The following is a 10,831-nucleotide window of genomic DNA, read 5'->3' as shown; positions in this document are numbered from 1 at the left end:
CTCGAACTTGCTCTCGCTTAGTCATCCGGCGAATAATGGCTTAGGGATGGTAAATGAACCACCTACAAGACCAAAATCAAAGATTGATAAGAACAAAGAAAATATTTGATGTTCTAAAATCAACTTGGAGAATAAAATCACCGCAATGATCTTTACAAACGTTTAGACATTAGGTAAAGATTACTAAACCTTAACCACAATTGTTTTGGTTTATAAAACTAGCAAGGAACTAACTTGCTTCCTCAAACATGGCCTTAGCTAAAAGGCGTTAGCCATGTCAGTGCCCTAAAATGTTCTAAAAAAAACAACATGGGATACATAGGGTCATTCCAACATCATGATGATATGAATGGTGTAAGGAGGGTGTTCCCATTATAGAGGATCCTTCCTTAGATGCCCATGGCCCTTTAAAAGCCTAGGACTTTAAACTTGTTAGGGTGTATTAGGATTTGAATTCCTGACTGTTTGGGGAACCTTAAATTAGAATTGATCTTGTCATCACGTTTTTTTTATAAGAAACAAGTAGGGAGTCGCCAATGAGTTTTAGGAAACTCATAAACCTCGTTCATGCCTTTCTCCCAAGTAGAGTTTAAGGGATATTTAGCACAAATCGTAAGTTTACCCATGCCCAAATTGGTCTACGTGTACCAGAATTGAGTTCGGGAGCGAGGGTACTAAAATAACGTTCCCTTTAGAGGGGAATCGCTATTCTAGCCCTAGTGCGGCCTCTACTAGCTCTTCCTTTTCACAATTTCATCACCAAACAATATATACAACGCGATACCTAAAACTAAGTTAGTTGATTTTATTTACAAGCGTTAATCACATAAAGATTACATTGCAACGAATGCCGTTATTCTTTTTAATCAAATTCGTGAAATAACAAAAGTAAGCAATGTTCGCCTTAACTTAGGTGATAAAACAATCAATTAATTATCAAATTCTAGTCTTGATTAACGAAGGAGTACTATGTGAATTAATTAATTAAAAGTTTGTTTAAAGTGACCTAACAAAACTAATTAATCAATTAAAGTTATTTAAATAATAAAAGAAAAGTGATTTATCTAAGTGCTCAGGAAACTAACCGTTCTTCTTTTATGCTAAATCTCCGTCTTATGCGTTTATGGACTTTCTTTCTTCTTCGTACCTTCAAGAACTTCAATGGATGGATTAGGGTTGAAGAGTAGTTGGGAAGAAAGAGGGAAAAGTAGTATGATAGTAAGAGGGTTTGAGTGAGATTAGGGATTTCAAAATTTAGGGTTTAGAATTCTGATTTTTCTGTCCGTTTAGAGCTGAACGAAGACCCCTATTTACAGGCGTAGGAATCTAGGTTTAGGGTTTTAGAGCCGCAGCGTCAGGTGGTACGCGCAACTCTCTGAGTCGCGCTGGGTTCCACGCGCATCTCAATGAGTCGTGCGCGCTAGGTGCGCGCAACTTATTGAGTTGCGGTGGTTTGCGGTTTGCCTTATACAAAAAATCGCGTTTTTAAAACTCCCATAACTTTTAAGTGCGGAGTCGGATTAAGGCGTGTGAGATATCATTGGAAAGCTCTGAATGTCTACTTTCCAATGTCGTTGTAATTAGGTTAAATATGTTATGGACCAAAAGTTATGGCCGTTGGAGTGCAAGGGTATCGGTTTTAGGGCCCGGTTTACTGTTTTGATCATAACTTCTTCGTTTTGGCTCGGAATTGGGCTTATAATATACCGTTGGAAAGCTCTTTGAAATGAATATCTATTTGTATAGGCCTTTCATGGGAATTTGATGGTTGGTTTATCTGTTTGGCTTGATTTTCAACAATGTAGGTTCCATTGGATCCAATCATTGCATTTGACGCATTTGGGTCCGTTATCAATCAAGTTTAAACATGTATGATCACGTTTTAGGCTTAATTAGTAATCGGAAAAGGCTCTAAGATAAATTGGTCTTAAATATGGGTTTTAACTTACTTCATAATGCATTTCGTAGTCCATAAACACTTCAACTTTGATCTAGCATGAAAAACAGGTTTTTGTAACATCATCGCACTTCCTTTCGGGACAAGAGGCCAAAAGTAGGTGTCTAGAAATGGCCTAAACAAAAGCGAGTCATTAGAACTACCCCAAATTGGGGGATCCAAGACATGTGAAATAGAAAGAATGCGCATACCCCGACATATGGGGGCTCCAATGTCCACAATAAACAAAATGAGATATTCATGCCATTCGAGCTACTTTCGAGAATCACCTAAACTACAAATGGTTTACGTAGATCTCGAGCCTTACAATTTTCAAAAGCATCACAATGATTCAATGATCATTTTGTTCCTTTGAAAACTAAGTTTGCAACTAAACTTGGCCATAGAAACAAACTACAAACATATCACATATTCGAGCCATTTTCAAGTTCAACTTCTAAAAGTAATCTTAGTGCATAATTGTTGTTTCAATACTTCAATTTACTCTAGAGTATGACTAGTATAGAGAGAAAGAAACAAAATCATGAGTATCAAAATAGAGTCCATACGTATACAACATGCCTGCTCATACGAAAGTTAAATACTCTATCATTCATCATGAAAATTGTATCAAGACACTTTATTAAAATAAGACAAACAATTTCATGAATGTAAACAAAAGACTCCTAAATTCTAAATTAAGGAGTCTTCATTTTAAATTATTCTCCATTGTTGCACACATTGGAATTTCACAAGGAGGATAACATCTACTTTCTCGAGCTTCAAATCAGTAACAAAATTTGAACTCAAAAGAAAGAATTCGAAAGTAGCAAGAATAGAGGAAAAATTTGAACAACATTTTATTTTCCCTCTTACTTTCGAATTCTTTGAACTCAAAAGAAAGAATTCGAAAGTAGCAATAATCTGCAATTTTTTGGGCCTCATTCATCAACACACTAACACAATAACACAACAGTACTGCAGTGCAACTTAACAAAACAAAACTAAACCAAACTAATCCAATTCATACAGGGCATACACATAATTTAACAAGTTTTAAGTTTTAACAACAAACTAACAAAGTATCAAAATCAAACCAATTAATCCATACAAACTTCAATTAAACAATTTTTAACAGAAATACAGAATTAAATAAAGTTTATAACATAAAATGATTAACAGCAGCACTGCAGTCTGCAGCAGAATGGAAGAACAACAGTCAGCAGGCAGAAGAACAGCAGTCAGCAGGCAGAAGAAACAGCAGTCAGCACTCAGCAGATCCAGCAATCAACAGTAGCAGCACAGAGCATGTAAGTGAGCTCAATCACTCAAGTATTTTGACCACTTCATCAATATCAGCATCATCAATTGCCATATTCTTCAAGTCTATCATAATTCAATAAATTCATAACATAAGAAACCAAAATAGATATATATACATAATGAAATATAATTAACTTTTGATTAAATGTTCTTATATATTACCTTCTTCAAGATGCTCAATTTCCTCTAAACATTCTTCAATACTTGGAAATGGTGAAGCACGTAACCAATTTTAAGCACAAACAAGACCTTCCACTACTCGAGAAGTTAATGAGCTCCTAAACTGATCTAGAAACCTGCCACCAGTGCTGAATGCACTCTTTAAAGCTACTGTTGACACAGGGACAACAAGAACATCACGAGCAATTCTAGCAACAGTAGGAAACCTTGAACAATTAAACTTCCACTAGCTCAAAATGTCAAAATCATCAATATCTTTCGCCGTATCCTCCTCCAAATATTTGTCTAACTCTATTTTTGCATCTCTATCTCTCTCACACTTGTGTTTCTTATACTTATTCTTCAAGACCTCAATCTTCTTGTGTTTGGAAGACAATGAAATTTTATCGTCACTACTTGAAGACACTTCCACCTTATTTCCATCACCATATGAAGAAACACGATACTCCTCATACAAAGCATTCAAAGCTTCTTTCACATTATTAACCAACTTTGATGCAACAATAGAATCATAAATTTCAGTTGTCAATTAAGTTTATAACGAGGATCAAGGACAATGGCAATAAAAATTAAGAGGTTTATTTTTTCTGGATCACCCCAATACTTTTCATATTTATCTTTCATTCTACAAGCCATAAGACACATATCCGGATCATCAGTTGACTCTAAATCTTTCAAAAGTATAGCAACACTCACCAATTCATGAAAAAACATTCGAAGTGACATATAAAGAGCCAGAGACATGCATGGTCAAATCATAAAAGGCTTGTAGAAATTCAGAAAATCTTCTCACATTATTCCAATCATCAACATCAGGGCTACCCTTACCATCCCTCTCATTTAACTCTACATAGTGAAGGTCTTCCTCAGAATACCTCTCAAAAGCATCCTCAAGTTCAATCACAGCATTAACATCAAATGGGTGGAGTTCCACCTAGTGGGCACATCAAGGCACAAACCCTTTTTTGTGTTGATTTTTTCATCTATGACATATTTTTTAAACCTTTGCAACCTAGCAGGAGATTGTTTGATAAACCTAACAGCATGCCTAACACGTTGAACTGACTCATTAACACTTTTCAACCCATCAGAAACAACCAAATTGACAATGTGTGTAACACAACGCATGTGAAGGAAACGCCCCTTAAGAACCCCTGTTTTCCATCCATTCATTTTCCTTCTCATATACCCAATTGCAGTATCATTTGAGCTAGCATTATCAACAGTTATACACATGACTTTTTCAAACCCCTAATCAAGCAAACATTTTTCAATTTCTTTGCCAATATCATCACCCTTATGACTAGAAATAGGACAAAAATTCAGAATTCTTTTGTGTAATTTCTAGTCATTATAAATAAAGTGGACAGTCAAGCACATGTAATTGATTTGTTGTATAGAGGTCCATGTATTAGTGGTTAAAGAAACTCTTGAATTACATTTCTTTAACACATTTTACAGCTTTCATTTCTTAGTTAAATAAGTTTCAAAACAATCTTTGGCTACTGTAATTCGAGAAGGAACATTAAATCTAGGTTCCATTACACCAGAAAAGTGTCTAAAGCCTATACCTTCAACAAACTTAAATGGAAGTTCATCAACAATTACCATATACGACAAAGCTTTTCTAATACTACCAGCATCAAATTTGTGGTATGTTAACCCACTAGTACCACCAGCAACACTTGGTACTTTAGCACTTTTGAATGAAAGCAAACTTTGTTTTGTATCTTTAGGGGTGTTAAAGGGATACTTACGACATCGGCTAATATGAGCCCATAACACACTAGTGCCGTTTTTCTTTACCCCACACTTGTAGCTCATCCCACAATACTTGCAAGTTGCCTGCCTTCTAGAAGGTAAATCTTCTTTAACAAAATGCTCCCAAACTTCAGTGCGCTCTTTCATCCTTTTCCTTTTTGCACCGTCTTCTTTTTTCTTACTAGAGACTTGGTCAGTCTCATGTTCGAGTTCAGGCTGGTCAGGATTGTTTGCCATTGGCCTAGGACATAAAAAACAGTAGCAGTAAGCAATTAAGCAGTAGCAATTAAGTAGTAGCAGAACAGTTAAGCAGTAGCAGAGCAATTAAGCAGTAGCAGACTAGCAGTCTAGTAGAGCAGTTAAGAAAAGCAATTGAGCATGTAGTAGCATAGCAGTTAGGCAAAGCAATTGAGCAGTTGAGCAGACAGTCTAATTCCAAGTATAATGACACTATAAATTATAGTCATATTCCAAGTATAATGACAGCAAGTTGCATAGTGTTAAATTATAGTCTGATTCCAAGCAAAGGCAAGCCTAACTTGTTTATGAAAATCGACTAACTCAAAAATAATTGCTCAAAAATAATTGCAAGTGAAAATCGCAATTCACAAGTATAATCGCAAGCAAAATCACAAATTGCAAAGATTAAAACTTAATTGCATACCTTAAAAAGAGTAGGAGGAGACAGGAGAGAGAGACCAAGTTGCCGGTGGACTGGACGGTGGTCGACTGGTGTCACTGGTCGGAGAGGAGACGAGAGAGAACTGAGTAGGAGGAGTTGAGAGAGAGACTGAGAGAATGAGAGAGGCTGAGAGTAATTAGGGTTTTCTTTTTTTGCATTGTATACCTAGGGTAATTTAGTGTTGGGCCAGAGGTTATTAAGGGTTGGGCCTCTAATTCGGTTTGGTTCGGTTTTGTTTGGTTTTTCATTTTCTCGAACCGAAAATCGAATTTTTTTTTTGGCACCGAAACCGACCCAAAAAAAACCGAACCAAATTTCTTATTCTGTTCGATTTTCGATTCGGTTCGGTTTTACACCGAGTTTCTTTCACCCCTATTTCTAAACCCATTTCAAGCAACATAAAAGGGTCTAATTATTAAAAACAAACAAGTCATCGAAGTCACCCAACATTGGGGGCTACAATATTCGAAAACATAAAATGGGGGCTAAAAGCCCGAAGTATAGCCAAACTACTCTAGTTCGATGATGTTTTATGAAAATCTTGGAATCACAGTTTTATAAGTGAATAATAATAACCATCGGTTATTTTTATCTTTGATAAAACCAATTTTGGAACTTATGCATGAGAAAAATAAACATGAACAATTTCATGCTATCATCAAAGTTCAAAATTTCATTTATAATTTTAATGCATAATTATTGTTCTAAATACTTCAATTTACATTAAAATTAACAAGTGTAGTCTATGTGAGCAAAAAAGAGAAATAAAGTTCAAGCACAAATTCAAAATTAAATGAACAAAAGAAAAACACGTATATGCTTGTACATGCTCATACAGGATCAATACTTTACCACTTCACATGAAATTTGTCGCAATATATTGCTTAAACATGTCACAACAACAAAACAAACAAATTCATGAAAACAAGTCAAATCAAAAACTCCAACTTCTAGTTAGGATTATTCATTCGGCTTTCTCCATTTTATTGACTAAGTTCAAAGTCTGGTAAAATAAAAGGAGCAAGATTTACTTTCCTTAGCTTCAAACGACAACTAAAAAAGGAAAGAGATCGAAATTGGAGAAAGAGGAGAAGAAGAGAGTGAGCTGCAGATCGCGCTTCTCCAACTCTTTTAAATAATTAAAATGTTGCGCGTAACTCATCAAGTTGCCTGTGGTATCCCAGCGCAACCCAGTTTCTTGCGCGCGCTTGGATAGCAAGACCCACTGCGTTGCGCTCAAACTGGTCGCCTAAAAGACCGGTACTCAGATTTCGATCCGTTTTGAATTTTTTCCAACGGTTTTGTACGTTGTTAGACGTAATAACGCGCGAATTATCGAAATATTTTAAAATTGCTTTGCATCCAGTAGTTTCTTTTCTTCTTTGATAGATTTTTGCATCATCATACATGCATACAGTGCTTTGTGCCTGCCCTAAGCATACGTTTTGGACGTTTTTCGTAAGCGTGTCTTAAAATGTTCCGTAGTGGTGCTTTACGTAAAAGCTCCCATAGACAGGTTTGTCATTTTACTGTACTGACTTTAAAAATGTCACGTTCTTTTCTTTCTTTTTGGCGTCCAAAGCAAAAAGGATGGTGTATTGTGCAGCGTAAAATTGCATGGCGTATCGTATAACGTAAAATTGTATGGCGTAGGTGTTGCGCAAAATTTCACCTCTTCCCAGCCAACGTGATCTACCTCTCGTAACTAAAACGGTAGAATTTTTGTCTTTTTGTAGGCGTTAGCTTAAACGAGTCGACTGGCGCGCCGAACCAATCGAGAACAAACACTTCTCGATTGGAAGCAAATACGATAGTTAGTGAGCTTACTGGCTTACCGGACAGTTAGGGTGTCCGTCCACCCCCTGTATAAAGAGCGGCGTGCGATGTCGCATCTATTTAGGCACATGCCCCCTGTCTTGAGACACGAGTTTTCATCTTTTGGACAAAACTGCTGAGAGAGTTGCCGATTTTCTTCTCCCTCACTGGATTTAGATGTATGCCTCCAGTCTTGAGACATGTATTTCTATCTTGTGGACCCCGAATACTGCGTTTTGGCAAGCGAGTGTCAAGAACTTTATTCATGTGTTAGGCTACGAATGCCGAAACACCCCTCTTCTTTTATCATCTTTTAACTTGTTAAAATTAGACTAAAGTTTCAATGATGTATCAAGGGAATTTAAATCAACGATGCCATAATTGAGAGGATGTCATCCTCTTTTCTCTTTTTAAACCGATATCTTCTCATGACATGACAACACCCAGGACAGCCTTTACTTGTAAAAGCGGTCTACATTTGCAAAGGATCAATCTAGATTCTTTAGCGAGTTAAGACTAGAAAATACTTTTTTCTAGCCTAAATAAATACTTGTCTTAAACACTTAGCGAATCAAGGATCGTTTCGACATCCTTAACACTACTGAAAGATTCACTGTTCTTAGGGAACTTCGCAGAATGAGTCTCGGATTTATTTCCTTGGCTACTTTGATCCTCGTCTATTCTAGACTCGATCAAAGTGGGGGCTAACTGTAGACATCAACGTTTGGCCTCCTGTCCCGACATGAAGTGCTATGACGATAAATAAAGCCATCTTTGTGTTGGATCAACGTGAGGAATGCTTATGGACAACTAATTAAGTCACCAGAATGCAAAATAACTAGCCAAACCCAAAACAAAATGGATTAAGGTCCAAGTTAACTAAGCCCGATCATAATTAGGCTTAAGCCCGAGGTTAAAACCTAATTATGACTGATTTAGAGGCGCTAAGGTTAAAAATCAATGCTGCCGCAGAGAAATCCGCTCGCATCTCAATGAGTCGTGCTAATCTGGCGCGCACAACTCACAAGGTTGCGCGTGACACCCAGCACAACCTCTAGTGATGCGCTTGCGGAAGATTCAGAATTTCATAAAAATATAAAATCGAATCTTACCATAATACCCCGCGTAAGACATTCAGTTGCGCTGCTCATAGCAGCGCATCTAAATCACCTGTGCTGGGCTGTCGCGCACAACCCATTCAGATGCGCGCGACACCTACTGCGGCATAATACATGAAACCCTAAATGCATCCATTCCCTATAAATAGAGGTTTAACACGAGGCTGAAAGAGACAGAAATTAACCTAAAACTCTAGTAGAAACTTTATGAACTTGTGTACTCTTAATCCTCTTGTCCTAAACACTCACCCCCCCCCCTCAATAATTGTTACAACGGAGGAGGTTCCCGAACAAGAAGGAGTCCATAAGTGTTCTAAATGAAGATCTAGCAAGGAGAAGTGGTAAATCCCGAGCACTTAGATCATTCACCTTTATTTTCTTGTTTAAATAAACCTTTAATTAATTAATTAGTGTTGCTTGATCACTTTAAAAGAACTTTTAATTAATTAAATCCATATAGTATCTTATGTTAAATAAAGAATAGAATTGAATAATTAATTGTTGATTGATCACTTAAGTCAAGACGAATCTTGTTTATTTTTCGTTCTTTTCACGAATATTGATTACATAAGAATAACGACCTTTGCAATGTAATTCCTACGTGATTGATGCTTGAAAATAAAATCAACTAACTTAGTTTTAGGTATCACGTTGCATGTATTGTTTGGTGATGAAATTGTGAAAAAGGAATAGCTAGTAGAGGTCGTACTAGGGCTAGGATAGCGACCTTCCTAAAGGGAACGTTATTTTAATACCCTCGCTCCCGAACTCATTTCTGGTACACGTAGACTAATTTGGGCTTGGTAAACTTACGATTTGTGCTAAATATCCCTTAAACTCTACTTGGGAGAAAGACATGAACGAGGTTTATGAGTTTTCCTAAAACTCATTGGCGACTCCTACTTATTTCTTACAAAAAAGCGTAATGATAGAATCAATTCTAATTCAAGGTCCCCCAAACAGTCAGACGGCGTGGAACCGATCTATCCACCAGACGCCACTCCTCCGGTGCTGGATGTAATACCCCGTATTTTTATTGTATTTTATAAATTATTTATTTATTTATGAAATATATATCTTTTGGGTCAAATTATTTTAAGTATGGGATTTAAATAAAATGAGTTTTAAATTGATCAATACTTACTCCACAAAATTACAACTTATGTCCACAACAAGCCCAATCATTCTTTTTATTTATTTGGGCCAATTATCTCTCCCTTGTATTATCTCATATAAGCCCAAATGTCATTAATTTCCCTACATTATAAATAGCTCTTGAATCCCCAAAATTTCCCATTCACAAAAGTCAAATGGTCAAAATGGACTATTTTTCCCTTTGATTTTCTTCTTTCTTTTTCATTTTCTCTTTCCCGTGGGTTTTCATACGTGAGACTTCACGCAACCTTGCTAGTTGCAGCCCCTTCCACGCCATCTGAAGACCACCGTTGGTGACCCTCCACCGTCGGTCACCGCCGACCGTACATCACACACCTTCCTCCTTTCTTTTCCCAACGTGAGATGCCCACTTCTCGCTTGCTCTGTTCTTGCGTGACTGTTGCTACTGCTGCCCCTCACTCGCCGAAAAATTAGCGCCGCCCACCTGCAGTCAGCTAGTCGCCGGCCGCTGGCCGTCCATCACCTTCACCATCCGTTCATCACTCCTTCCTCATCTATCTCCTTTTTTTTTTTTTTTTTTTTTATCTTTTAGTTTGTATAATTATATATTAGTATTGGATTTGGAATTTTATTGTTGAAAATTGTTTAAGTTAGTATAAAATTTATATTTTAATGGTTAAAATCTAAAATTTCAGATTATTAGTATGGTTTAATTATTCATATTTCATACTTTATAAGGTTTGGGTTTTAAAATATTAAAGATGAGATTTTTAGGGTGCTTTCATAAATTAATTTGGGGGTTTTGAATACCCATTAATTTTGATTATTAACCAAGTATAAAGATATGATTTTGATGAGTTTGTAAACAAAGTATTATTGCTGGAATTTTATTTAAAGTAG

Source organism: Chenopodium album, chromosome 10, assembly GCF_948465745.1.
Source record: "Chenopodium album chromosome 10, dcCheAlbu1.1, whole genome shotgun sequence".
In the NCBI taxonomy this organism is placed as follows: Eukaryota; Viridiplantae; Streptophyta; class Magnoliopsida; order Caryophyllales; family Amaranthaceae; genus Chenopodium; species Chenopodium album.
Note: the sequence above shows the minus strand (reverse complement) of the source record.